Raw genomic sequence first — 14,378 nt, 5'->3', positions numbered from 1 at the left:
TCAGAGGTGGGGTGAGGAGAGAGGAACAGCGTGAGTTCTTGTACCGAGCTGTAATAATCAAAACACTGGCAGGGCCTTAACCAGGCAGCCCTGCTGGGTGCCCAGATAATACAGCTGATTTTAATTGCTGATGCGTGCATTTTATGTCATTTGCCTGATGCACAGCCCTCCTATGACCGTGGAGTTTGACCACAAATCAACAGTCGGTCATAAAGCATCACGCCAACGACCTCCTCCCCAAACAGGCTGTGTTATTTTTATTGATGTTCAATATTCAGGTTTTAATGGAGATGGATGCATAGGCGTAAGGACAGGAGCAAGACGGGGCACAGAGAAACGGATTTGGAATAAACAGATTGACAAAACATAAAGGCAGGAGGCAAGAGACAGATGAATAGTCAGGGAGGTGCCTGCCACCAAGGTGGGCAGGTATCATCTGGAGGCAGACTGCTTGGGAAAGGCCGACAGATGACAAAACTGTCAGGCAACAGAGAAATATGAGTATGAAATGGGAAGAGAAGGACCAAAGACAGTGAAACCAAAAATAATCTCATACACAAATCCCATTATTCCACCTTCCCCCTTCCTCCACCCCAGCACTCTGCTCCTTCCCACCCCTCCCCGTTTCCAAGGAGCGTGGTGTAAAAGGTTTGATCTCGGGTCCAGCAGGCTACACACTGTCAGCTGTGGCATTGTTAGCTGGAGGTCTAGGAGGATGCCTATTGCTTCTCTCCCACCTGCTGTTCATTTCATAAACTGCAATCAGCACACAGCCAGTCCACACCTCTCTTGTTTATTAGCTGGGACAGCAGGAGATGTCATTAGACCTGTAAAGCACTGGACCAAATTTCACTCATCCCGAATCAGTGTCAGTGCCAGTGGGTGAGCCAGGAGCCCGGGCAGCACCCACCCCCCATTAGCCCACAGATCTCACAGGCTGGTTTCTTTCTCAATTCTTTTTTTTTCTTTCTCAACCTTTGAATTACATTGCTTGAAATTCTTCTCCATTGCCTTGAATTTCCATTCCCATACTCGCTCTCAATTCACTTTTTTTTTCATTAGTGTGTGCTCATCCAGGAAGCTGTTAGAGACACCAAAGTGCATCCATTTGTCAGGGGCAGGAACAAATAATTCTTGCGGGGTCAGATATTTATGGTATTTGTAGTCATGACACAGCAAATAGATGTCAGCTGCAGAGCTCCAGGATCCCAGCACAGGGAGGACGTGGAGCTGCTGGAGAGAGCCCAGAGGAGGCTCCAGGATGAGCAGAGGGCTGGAGCAGCTCTGCTGGCAGGAAAGGCTGGCACAGCTGGCATTGCTCAGCCTGGGCAGGAGAAGCTCTGGGCTGAGCTCAGGGTGGCCTTGCAGGGCCTGAAGGAGCCCCAGGAAAGCTGCAGAGAGACAATTGCCAAGGGCTGCAGGGACAGGAGCCAGGGAATGGCTTCACACTGAAAGAGAGTAGATTTACGTTAGATGTGAGGAAAAAAATCTTCCCTGTGAGGGTGGTGGGGTCCTAGCACAGGCTGCCCGAAAGAGCTGTGGATGCCTCATCCCTGAAAATGTTCAGTGCCAGATTGAATGAGGCTCAGAATAACCTGGGATAGTGGAAGGTGTCCCTGCCCATGGCAGGGGGTTGGAACTGAATGATCTTTAAAATCCCTTCCAACACAAACCATTCTGTGATTCCATGATTCTATTGTTTATTCCCCCCTTTTTTGTCACTCCAGGCCCTCGTAAGGAGCCTCTCTCCATCTTTCTTGTGGGCTCCTTTCACTGACCATGCCGGTGTCCAGGACGTGCAGATACATCAGCTTCTGTTTGAAGAAAAGGATATTACTGACTAGAAATTCCAGATAAACAGGGGAATTCCTTGTTACTTCCCTGTGAATGATTCCAGTCAAGGGACAAAGACTGTGTCTCCAACCTTCATGAGAGAAGCAGGCCAGCAGAATCTTCTGCCCATTTTAGATGTGGGATCATTTGCCAATTGAATATTTCACTCCCTGCAGATGTGAAATTATGCTTTCAGCTGTAAGGTGGCAGATTCAGGTCTCCACCAATGACTCATCCTGTCTTTCTGCGTGAGTGTGTGAAGTTTATGTCCCTGACGGTGACATCTCTAAGTGACCACACTCCCCAAAGTCACAAATAAAATCTAAGAAATACCCTTCAAACACTTCCAGCCAGCAAACACTGTATGACCCCACAGCAATGTCTGTCTTCCAGACTTGTTTTTGTGGATAATAGATGGAAGAAAAAGCAGTCACTGCTCCCTGACATTCATGGGGCTTATGTGGTTGAGACCTGAAGTGGGAATCTAATGACAACTGCTACAAAGGACTCACTAAGGTCTGTGTGATTTTGTTTCAGTCTTCCAGGATCCTTATTTAAAGGACTGCATTTAAAACGTTGCATTGCTTGATGAAATAATTTAAAAAAAAATCAAACAAAAGGGAACCTTATGAAGCTATAAATCCAGTTCTGTGTTCATGCATAGCTTCCATTATGCAATCCCATCCTCTGATCTCTGAGCTCTCTGAACAGGACAGGACTCAGCACACACTCCGGGGAAAGAAGGTTGCAAGAGCTGCCTTTAGTCAGAGCTTTCCAGCCTTGGTTCTCCTCTGGTGTAAAATACCACGTTCCCACTGGGCTGTGTGCAGGTTTGGAGGTTTTTGTCCCTGCCTGTCCCTGTTCCTGCAGTATCCTGCATTCTCCCACCCACTGCAAAGTGGGCAGTGCCCCAGCCCTCTCTGCCATGGGGAAAACAAGAAGTAAACATTGCATCCCTCCTGGATAAAATGAAATGGCTCATCAGAGGCTGGACCAGAACACTCATTTCTGCTACAGACCATAACAGATCATACCCCTGCCTTCAGGAGAATGAGTTGCTGCAGAATCCCCATCCTAAAAAATGTTCCCAGCTTCCACCAAGTCTGAGCATTCACAGATCATTGTGAGCCTGAAAATCAAACCTGTGTTTCTTCTGAAAAGGATTGGAATTGGCCTCATTCTCATTTGGGGGTAAATAGGACAATAAGATGTATCCAATCTGCAAAAGCAGATCCAGAAAGTGAACATGTTTACATCAGAAATGATATTTTCATTTTCTCTTAGTTAGTGAGCCTTCCAGGAGACGAGAAAAAGGTTATTTAGAGGATCTTACTTTCTGTTGGCAAAGCATTCCAGAAAAAACCTCGGAGATGGAGATAACAGCTGAGTGAAGCACCTGAAGAGTCTGTCTGAAGTGTTAAAAACTAATTTGGAGCACCCAGGAGTTTGCAACCTGGTCACCCTGTGACAGCTTGCACTCTCCAAGAGCTTGTGCACAAAAATTACCACCCTGAGCCAAACCTGCACTGAAGGTCACCTCTGAGGGACAGCAAAGCTGTCACCCATGAAGGCTTGGAGAAACTCTCCTCAGGAAAAATAATATAATGAGGAGAAGGGGTGAAACTGCCCTACTCACAGGGCCCAGCATTCTTCTCCCCAGCTGAGCTTGGAAGCTGTGAGTGAGGAATGTTCCTGAAAGTTTGGAAGCCTGGTCTGCAGCAAATGCCCTGCAAATCCCAGACAGGGATGCTGAGCCCATACAGAGAGTGCACAGGAATGACTGGTGAGGATCTGAGGTGAGAAGACAAAAGCACTGAGGACAAACCAAATCAAAAAGCTGGCTGCTTAACTCTTTTCATGTAAAGTTTTTTAGGAAAAAAAAAAATAAAAAGGAAAAGATAAACAGAACCACATCTGCCTGAGCAGGGGAGGTTCAGAAGGGAAAAGAAAGGCTCCTCACTTTGAAATTTTCTCCCATTTCATTTCTGCTCTGACTCTGCTGATCCAGCCTCTTGGTTGCCAAAGCAGAAAATAATTTGGGAATGGAGACTTTGTAGAATGTTGCCCTCCAACACAAAAATCTTTCCCTTCATCTTCATTCATCCTGGCTGAAGAGACAGCTTTCATTTTTTAAAGCTCCTGTATCCAGGAGATGGTGTCAGTTCCCTTGCAAAGGCCACTGTGGGTCCTGTGTCCCCACCAGGAACGGGGACACCTGGGCTGATCAAACCCGAAGTGCTCCCTTCTAAAGCTCCCTTTTGCAGGTGGATGTTCCACACAGCTCCACAAAGGCCCCCAGAGCCCAGCCCAGTGCTGAGCACTCAGCCCAGCTCTGCAGAGCCCACAGGGAGCAGCTCCAGGGCTGCTCCTCGCTGCAGGGACTGAGGCAGCTGTGAGCACCTCAGCCAGTCCCCTGCTGCCCCAGCTCCCCTGGACCCCTGCCCAAACCCCCTTCCCTGGGTCACACCTCCAGGATGGGACTGAAGAGCCAGACACAGATTATTCATGAGCTGTGCCCTCAAGAATTAGGACCAGATCCAAGATGATCTGTGGCAGGACCCACACATCAGAGGGTGAAGGGGGGACAGTTCTGGAGCCAAGCAGCTGAGGACAGGCAGCAGTCAGTCACAGCTGCACTGCTGCCGTGCTCCAAGCTGGATAACAAGGCCATTCCTTGCTGTGAAAGGGTTCTCTCTGCATTCAGGAGGAGGGTCTGACAGTGAGCAGGGAGATGCCATCCACAGCTTTTTAATATTACATGTGCATGGCTGGAACCAGTAAGTCTTCCCCTGACACTCGCCCCAAGGTGCAGACAGCTCCGAGGAGCAGACTGAGCACACAAAATAAGGCAGCAGATATATGTTGTCATTACCTTTAGCAGTGAGTTACTACTGCTGTTTGCTACTTGCATAACAAGTGCCAAAAGCCCCAGCCACCTACATCTGACCTGACTGACTAATCTATGCCTGTAATATTGCATGGTGTTCACAAAATAAATAAAATACAGTCATGGTTACACTCCACAGCAATGTAGGAGTGGTTTTTCTTGAGCACACTCATAAGGGTTGCTATTCGGTTGAGGTTCTCCGCAGCAATCATTTTTGCAAACTCATGGTGCCTTCCAGGAAAAATCCCAGAGCAATTTTCTATTTTTGAGAGCTAGAGAAGAAGTCTGCAGAGGGTGAGATGCTGAGGGCTGCTAGACCTGAATCCAGAAATGCCATCAGCAGAAAGGAGATTGGAATTTGAGAATGACAGATATTTTCATGTTTTTCTCTACTGACAGCTCTAGATTCCACCCTGAATACAGAAAAAAAAAAAAAAATGGGGTCTCTAGATCAGGGCCAAAGGTCCTCAAGGTGAGAGACAGAGCTAGAAAACTTCCCAGGTGAGTTTGTGTTGCAAAGGAGATGAGGGTCTGCCCTGCTCCTGTTTGAAAACACTGTGAGGACACAGTGGACCACTGTTGCCCACAGAAAGGAATTGCTAACTCTGCAGATAACTCATCTTGTTTCCAAATGATGCAGTTGTTGTTTCCCCTACATGCACCAGAAAAGGGAATTTCTCCCTGGAGGTCATTTCCTCTGGCATCTTCCTAAGGCAGGTGACTGATGGGTGCCCGTGTAATTTGTTGTGCTGTAGAGGTGGAACCCTGCAATTAGGATATGGCTGCAACACAGAATTTCAGTGTTCTGGAGTAACCTAAACAGACGTGTCCAGGGATGTGAGTTGAGGGGGATTAAATTTCCAGTAACAATCTTCCAGAGACTTTACCAAAGCTGCAATAATTGTAAAGAAAATTCCTGGCAGATGGTTAATATTCTGCTATGCAGTCTAATGCTACGCACTAAGAGGAAAAAAAATCAGGGGTATATTGGACTTACTCCTTGCAGCATGTTTAGAGAAAGAGAGAAAGCAGTGGTTTAGCCTTACAAAGCTTTCACAAAGAGTTTGGAGAGGACACATATGAATGGTTACATGTATGGATGTGTGTGTCCTTTGGACTGGGGAGAAGAATGAGTAACGAAAATCCCATTCCTAATCTTCTCTTCCTTTCCAACAGACAACCCTTATTTTTCTGGTGTGTATCTTTGTACCAAGAAAAACATGCCCAGTTAGAGGGAACCATGGCATCTTTCTACAGAGGGTGCCTCTATCATGAGGGTATCTAATTATTACACTTTTCTCCCACTCCATCACTGCCCTCACTGGATCAATAGCAATTTTTACATCAGGAATTTTCTTCAGCCTTCATTAGGGTATTGCAAGGGATTCTTGTGTACATGAACCTTTTTTTAAAGCAAGCTTCCTGTGAAGGCTTATTGTTCCTAGAGAGCCACATCTGTGTGGCCTTCTGCTAACAAAATGCTGAGACAACTATTGTTGACAGCAGAATGTTACACAAAATTCAGCAGAGATGTTCTGGACATCAGCTTTGCTTCCACAACTCTTGCAATAATAAGGAAAAATTAAAAAAATATATTGGGATGGGAACTTTCTGCAGTCTTCCACAACAACATTGCTTTTTCAGTCTTATTCCCAGTTGTCAACCTGGCTCATACAAAGAAGTCTTGAAATTTATGTCTTGATGTATCTACCAACAGTACTGCTGATTACATTGTTAATATTTAAATTTATAATAATAGGAGGGTGGGCAAGAAGTAAGGGGTCAGTATAATTGTGAGAGGATACCATTTATATTTCCATGTTAACAGGAAGACTCAGCATAAACATGTTCCAAGAGACCCTATAGCAATAAAAGTCCAAATTCAGCCAGAACTACTTCTGCTTTTCTAACATGCAGTTCCTAATGGAAATTCTAATTCACAGTATGATCAATTCCTATTAAAAACAGGCTAGCCAAAACCAGGAAAAATAGCTTCATTTTAGACACTAAGCAAACACAGCAACTCTCACTTTCCTCTCATGCCTCCAGACTGTGTGTCTCCAAACAGTATCCACCCTTAGACCTGAAAACAGCAGAAATATTCCTGAATTGTCAGAACACGGTTCCAAAGAAGTTCTTTCCAAATTGGAAATTGTGGTACATTCCACTCACAGTCGTGAGACAAGTTAATTAGACAGATACAAGAAGCTACATAGTATTTTCAAAGTAATTCCACTGGAAATGGTGGTAATTGCAGAGTCATTGAAGTAAAAAGGCCCTGAATAGAAAAACACAGCTCAAATGTCCATGTAGTGCAGATGCTTTAACCTCAGCTTCTTTTTATTCTCTCTAAGTTCAAAATTCTGAGTCCCCACCTACCCTCTGTGAGTGTTCCTCGGCAATCTGTGGCTGATTTTGAAGAATTGTATAATTTTGTGGGACTCCCTGAAAGCTGTGGGATGCCTGCAGGCTGGGCTGGAGCTGCAGCATGTGACAGATTGAATGGCTGAGCCCTTGGCCATTCCACCTCCACTCTGTCACAGCTCTCCATTAAACCTCATTTCTGCTGGAGGACAGAAGCAAAAGGAAAAAAACATATTGGAGGGACAGCTCATGTGAAAGGTGCCAAGTTGAGAGTGCAGTTTTCTTCATGTCTTGGGACAAAAAGCTTAAGTTTCTGGCCCTGTCTTCATTTATGCCAATTTAATATCTGTTAACTTTGCCAGAGTTAATTCCAGTGCAAATGACATGAGAAGGAAGCTCTAAAGCTTTATTTGTTTCTAATGACCAATGTGTGTATGCTTGAAAATAAATGAAAGCACATCCAGAAGTACCAAGAAGACCTTTTGGAACACAAAAACTGCCCCTTGCTGGAGAGAGAGAAAGCAGATCACTGACACCTGGAGCACAGACACACCACCTCTCCCACCCTGGACTGAAAGGGCTTCCCCAAGGAACAGCAGCAGGAGAGAGGAGTCAGGGACTGTCACTTGTCCCAGCACCATCCTCCACAGGGAAGCCAAAATGTCCAGTGACAAAGACCTGGGCTGTCCACTCAAGATTGTCCCCATGAGGAGCTTTTTCTTCACTGCCTGAAGAAAAAAGCTTACTGAACCTCCCCTCTTGAGGAAAGTGGGTTGTGAAAAGTGGATGGAGACTGCTACAGCCGTTGGAAAAAATGGAAAAGCTTGGAAAAGCTTCAGGAAGGAGTGGCACTCAGTGTCCCAGATATGCCATGCAAGGAGGGGACAGTTTGACTCCTCACATGCAGGGTGTAAGCTGGAGGAGAAAAAAAACCCGAAATCCTTCAAAGTCTCAAACATGTATTCATGTATTTCTCCCCCACCCCTCACAGAGACTTCATTGTGTGACTCATGAAACATGTCATTTTAAATCCTTAGAGGATAAGTTGTCAGAATACATTGTGCTTTAAAGCCTTTCTTTGGTCTCTCATTTAAATCTTTGAAAGACTTTGTAAGTTTTTGGGGTTTTTTTTGCGTTCACTCTGATTTTAGTATTGTAGAGATGAATGTGCCTCCTCTCTTGCGAGTTAAGCACTTAAAATATTCTGGATAAGTGAAATGTGAGGCATGAATTGTGAAAATGACAATCCTTATGGCCCCTCTATATGCAGAGCAGCTCCAAGGCTCCGGAGCCTTCAGACTTCCACCTCCTCCTTTGGTGGTTGCAGCTTCACACCACACTGGCAATAAAAGGTAAATGAGTTCCTGCAGCAGAGTAAGTACCAAGAATATGAAGCTTTTGTGAACGTGGATGCTGCACTTGCCATTATGGGCAATTAGAGGGCTTGGGAAGCGTGTTGCCTGACTTTCTGTTGCTTGGTAACTGTGCACCTAATTCTTTCTCTAAGAGGTCACAGAAATGTCAGAAAATCCATTTTGTTAGGGCGGGAGGGGGCTGGAGAGACAAATGCCCCCATCAGAACAGCAGCCTATGGACTCGTGAAAAGAACTGCATGTTTCCCATTAGCAGATAGGAAATATAGTGTTATTATGGTTATTTTCCTAGAGCCACAAAACTGCAATCTCGGAGCGTCGCCAGCTACGTAACGCGCTTCCCGCGCCAAAAAGCTTGGGAATTGCAAACACAGTGATGAAATTTGGCATGCTGCAGGTCAATAGAACTCCTGGATGCACTGACAAATAGCCATTATTGGCCTGATGCAGAGCCTGGCGGAGTCAATGGAAAAGCACACTGGAACAGCAACAGCGCTGTGAGAGTGATAAGGAATTTTTGAGATGGGAAGCTCTGCAAACATTGCCTGGCGCAGGAAAAAAAAATTATGAGCTTGGAAGGAAGATAATGAGACAGAAGATAAAATTTTCTTCTCCAAAGAGATACAAGTTGCAGCTTCTGCAGCCCCTGAAATACTAAACGGCTTTCACAGAGAGTGAACAAATTAAGTGGTGCCTGTGAGGGAAGAGCTTGGTTATTTTTACCTGCATTTTAAGGAACAGGACTTTGGAAGTACATCTCATCCTCAGCAAATGTCCAGATCTTTCTACTTTGAGACAGGTTTAGTAATACACATTCCATGTTATACACTATTCCCATAAATGAATACTGTCAAAAAAATAAAAAAACAACCTACCTCCCTTCAACTTGAGCAAGTTTGCAAAGTGCAGTTTAGATTAAATGAATGCCCCTGAGGTGGAGTGAACACATTTCAAGAGGGGCACAATATGCAGGTGTCCACCACTGACCATCAATCATTTTTGTGCAGAGCTGAAGGTTTCCTGCAGCTGTCACTCTGTAATCGCTCTGCAAGAATTTGCAGTCATTTTCTAAAAGCATGTTCAGGAGGAAAGAAGGGCAGACAACACATTCTGCACTTAAAAAACTGGGACCATTTAATCATAAAAAAAAAAGGACATTTTCATGTTGAAACAGCTGCTTTGTGAAATAACAAAACCACACAACCCTTGGACCCCTCCATGGGACAATTTTGCTATGGGCAACATGGAAAACCAAAACTCAGGGTCCCAATCTGCCTTTGGCCACAAATTTTCTGCACAATATTAGATAAATTGAACTCAGGCCACCACTCAGTGAGGGCAGATGTATCAATGGAAAACTAGAACTTGATTTTCCCTTGTGATATTCCACTGGGAGGATTTCTTCAGCTTAGAATGATCAAAAGGATTGTGAGTACCTACATATCCATTACTGGCAGTAAATGATTCTGTAATAGAAATCATTATCACTGAAGCAAAAAATCACAGATCACTAAAACAAGTAGGTCTTCAAAGTAAGGGGAAGAAGAAGATGCAATCAAGCTCAAATAATGTCTGTTGTTCTGGAAGTACTTAGGTATACTTCAGTCACCAGATTTTCATCATAAACTTTGAGATAAATGCATGAAATCACATTGCTGGGATGCTCTAATGTGTTTATATACAGACAGAGTAAATGTGAGTGAAGAAATACAAATAAAGATTTCATGCATGTCCAAAATAAAACTAGCACAGGATACTCTAAGAAATATATATGGGCAAAATCCAGCAAAGCTTTGTGAAGATGCTTGTGTCATTATTCTGGTCCACACACTAACATGGATTTTGATGCACTTTAATGCATAATTAAATTCTACTGTGTTAAGTATGTTTCTCCTGACATGTTTTTCTGAAGATGGGAAAATGTATTATACAACCCCCGGAAAAATGTAAGCTTACAGCAAAAACTCCTGAAAGATTTTCAAGGCAGAGTTCTGTAAAATTCAAATTTTCTTGGGAAAACTAGGCTCTAGAAAAAATAAAGAAGTCAAAAAGTGAATAACTGGAAAACCAAGAAAATAGTAATGGTGCAATAAAAGAGTATTTTTTTCAGTATTGACTGTGAAAGCAAATTTAACAATAACTGAGAATCAGCCATGCCAGCTACATCCAGAACCATGCAGGTCATGAATTTGCTGACTCTTCAACCTCCCCATATTTTCCTGTGGATGGTTTAAATGCTCTGCAAAGTTTATAAATGCAGTGAAATGGCCACTGGCATTTCGGCAGCACAGAAAATGCAGACAAACACACACAGCCACACACCCACACATTTTCTGTAAATAATCTGTCGTCTTCAAGTTCAATGTCTGCATTTTGCTGCTCTGCACACTGTGTTGCTGGAACCAGAGAAGGGATTCAGGCAAGAAATGCTCCACGGGCCTAAACTCACCTGGCCAGGGCCAGTGCCTCGAGCTGGTGATGTCAAAGGGTCTGGTGTTTATCTTGGATGCAGAAAACAGAGAATTTAGCTTATGAGGATCAGCTTCCCTGATGTGTCCCTCACTAAAGTGGTCTGACGCATACCTGAACTCCCTGTGTGCTGTTATTTTTCCTTTTCAGCCCCTTGAAGTTGCTCTGATTTCATGATACAGGGTGGGGGCAGAATGGCTGGGAAGTGGCTCAGGGGAAAATCCCTGGGGGTGCTGGGGACAGGGCTGGACACGAGCCCAGGGGTGCCCAGGGGGGCAGGAGGCCACTGGCCCCTGGGCTGGGTGAGGAATTGTGTGTCCAGCAGGAGCAGGGCAGGGATTGTCCCTCTGTGCTCCAGGGCTGTGTCCAGCTGTGGCTCCTGCAGGAGAGCCCTGGAGGGGCTGGAGCGTGTCCAGGGCAGGGAAGGGAGCTGGGAAGGGGCTGGAGAATTCCTGAGGGAGCTGGGAAGGGGCTGGAGAATTCCTGAGGGAGCTGGGAAGGGGCTGAGCCTGGAGAAAAGGAGGCTCAGGGGGGACCTTGTGGCTCTGCACAAGTCCCTGACAGGAGGGGACAGCCGGGGGGGGTCGGGCTGTGCTCCAGGAACAGGGACAGGAGGAGAGGGAACGGCCTCAGGCTGGGCCAGGGGAGGCTCAGCTTGGGCAGCAGCAGGAATTTGCCCATGGAAAGGGAGCTCAGGCCTTGGCAGGGGCTGCCCAGGGAGCTTTGGATTGCCCATCCCTGCAGGTGTCACCTGGAGGTGGCACTGAGTGCTCTGGCGACAAGGTGGACATTGGGCACAGCTTGGGCTTGATGATCTTGGAGGGCTTTCCCAGCCTCAGGGATTCTGTGATTCCATGATTCTCTGAGTGTGCTGTTCCAGGGCCAGCTGCTCAAGGAGGTGTTTGTGCAGGCCCTCAGCGCTGAGATGATGCCATGCCTGGAGAAGGAAGGATGGGACAGAAACCTCAGGCACAGAGGGGTGAGCACACGGGTGGGCAGGGATGGCTGCAGGTCACACCAAAGCCAAAGGGACTCCTTCCAATTGCTTCCAGCAAGCCTTGAGTCCATGCCCAGGTCTCTTCTATCTTAATTTGCTTTTTCCAGGATTAAAGATGCACTAGGAGAGGGGGTAAAATGCAGTTAAACTGGAAAGGGGAAGCATTACTTATGACTGTCTTCTAACACCCAACATTGTGCACTTTCCCCATCCATGTCACTGTTAATAATTTCACATCCAAAGAAATTCTGAGGATGTTTATGACATATCTGTGTTTATATTTCAAAGTGAACAAGTAAATAGGGCTTCTTTACTTTTCCCTATGCAGATAAAATAACATAGTGTTTGAGCAAAACTCTCTCTAAGGGCATAAGTCTGGCAGGCCACCTTACCATGTCATTATATTAAGGGCTGAACCTAATACATCTGACATTTTGAAATTCAGTGTCTCATCAATATCTCTCAATAAATCCTTTCACGTGCCAAAGCCCATTCCTAACAAAATCACAATCCTCTTGAGGCATCAGGCAAGTTAATTTTCTTTGGGGAAGAAAAAAAATTATTTCAGTTTTGTCCTAAAGAAAATCAGAGAAAATGATTTTTTCACTAGATTAGCCGTTTAAAAAAATAACAACAAAACAAAATAAAAACAACAAACAAGCAAATAAAACCTAAAACCCCCCAACCTTCTGGAGCTTCAATAAAGACTAGAAGGATGTACTTGGAAAAGCACACAAGCCAACAGCAGAAATATGAAAAGTTTAGTTTAGAATGGATATCTTTCTATATTAGATATAATATCAAGAGATATTTTATCTCTGTATTAGTTTAGAATGGATATCTCTCTATACTGAGCACATTTCACTGGATATTGCTGTTCCAACCAGCAGTAAAATCATTTTCCCCTCCCAAGTACACAAGTGAAACACTTTTCACTGAAACACATCAACTGTTTTGCCAACCTCTTACAACTCTGCGCTCGCATTTTTCAAAGACTTGCAGAGGACACAAAGTTCCTGCAGTCAATGAAGAGGCACAGCTTCCTTACTCGGCATCACACACACCCCCACAGCATCTCACGAGGCTCCCACAGCCGCTCCACGTGGGCAGCACCCTGAGAGGGGCTCCTTTAATGTGTCTGCTCCTCTCCTGCAGGGAGACAAACCCACAGCCTCCCTCCTTCCCTCCGCTGCAGGATGTCTCTGCTGCGACCCTTCCCTCTCCTGCTGTTTCTGCAATGCCATCTCTTGCTCCAGACAGAATCATGGAATGGCTTGGATTGGAAGGAAGCCTAAAGATCAGCTGGTTCAAACCCCTCTGACATGACCAGGGAACCTTCCACTAGACCAGTTTGCTCAGAGACCCACCCAGCCTGCTCTTGACCACCCAATTTTCCTTCCTGCCCCTTCTTAAAGGTCGCTGTCCACAACCAGCTCTTAGGTAAAACATTTGTGTCACAATTGCATGTGAAATAAAAATGCTTGACTCCAGCAGGCAGAAGAACATCAGAAGGCCTTATTTACAAATTCATTCAGTTCTTTTATAACACGCTGTGCTAAAACAGCACATTATTGGTCCATAGGATGGACACCTCTATCCACTGGTTAAGTAACACAAACAGCACCTGGGAGAGAGGCTGTTATAGGAAAGGAATATTGTTTACCCAGAAATGTTATGGGAAGAATAGCTACCCACAGAAAGTTGCTTGGGAAAGGAGAAACTGCTGAAAAACTTCCCTTGGGGAAGCTAGCAACCCTGAAACATCGGGCCCACACATTTGTGTAAACAACTTCTGTGAAGGATGTTTGTCACATTGCTTTGCAGCCAGGCAAAGCACACTGTGCCATGTTTATGACCCTACAACCTCTGGTTATTGCCCTTTTCCTGATGCTCTGCCTTCACTGCACCACAGCTGCTGCTCTTAGCCCTTAAAAAAGCATTTGAGTAGTCCCACTGGAAAATCTACAGCTTGATCTTGGGATAGGAGGAGAACACACCACACTCTCCTCCTGATCTATTCCAGCACACTCCCTGGCACAGGCAGAAATCTTGAGGGAGGATTGTGTTATCCATCTCAACAGGCTCTCCTAGTGCCCATTCTCTCCAAATGGCTGGTAAAAAATCACTCTATATAAAAATATTATTAGAGACCAATTTTTTTAAATTATTATTTTATTAGTTTCTTACTTATTTCTTTATTTTAATTGTGGAAAACAAATAAAGGAGTCTTTCAGAACGTGCCCCAGAACGAGGTCTGAGTGAACACACTCCCAGGTCCAAGCAGAAAGGCTGTGGAAGTCTCAGACAGGGATCAAATGGAGGCTGATCTGTTGAGTAAGGGTAGGGGGTGAAGAAGATACACCACGAGCTGCCATGAGATTTCTCCAGTGTGTTATTCTTTTTAAGTAGAAACATGTGGTGGAAGATTAAGCAGCATCTTTTTAATCTCCAATTG

The sequence above is a fragment of the Prinia subflava genome, chromosome 3 (genome assembly GCF_021018805.1).
Source record: "Prinia subflava isolate CZ2003 ecotype Zambia chromosome 3, Cam_Psub_1.2, whole genome shotgun sequence".
In the NCBI taxonomy this organism is placed as follows: domain Eukaryota; kingdom Metazoa; phylum Chordata; class Aves; order Passeriformes; family Cisticolidae; genus Prinia; species Prinia subflava.
Note: the sequence above shows the minus strand (reverse complement) of the source record.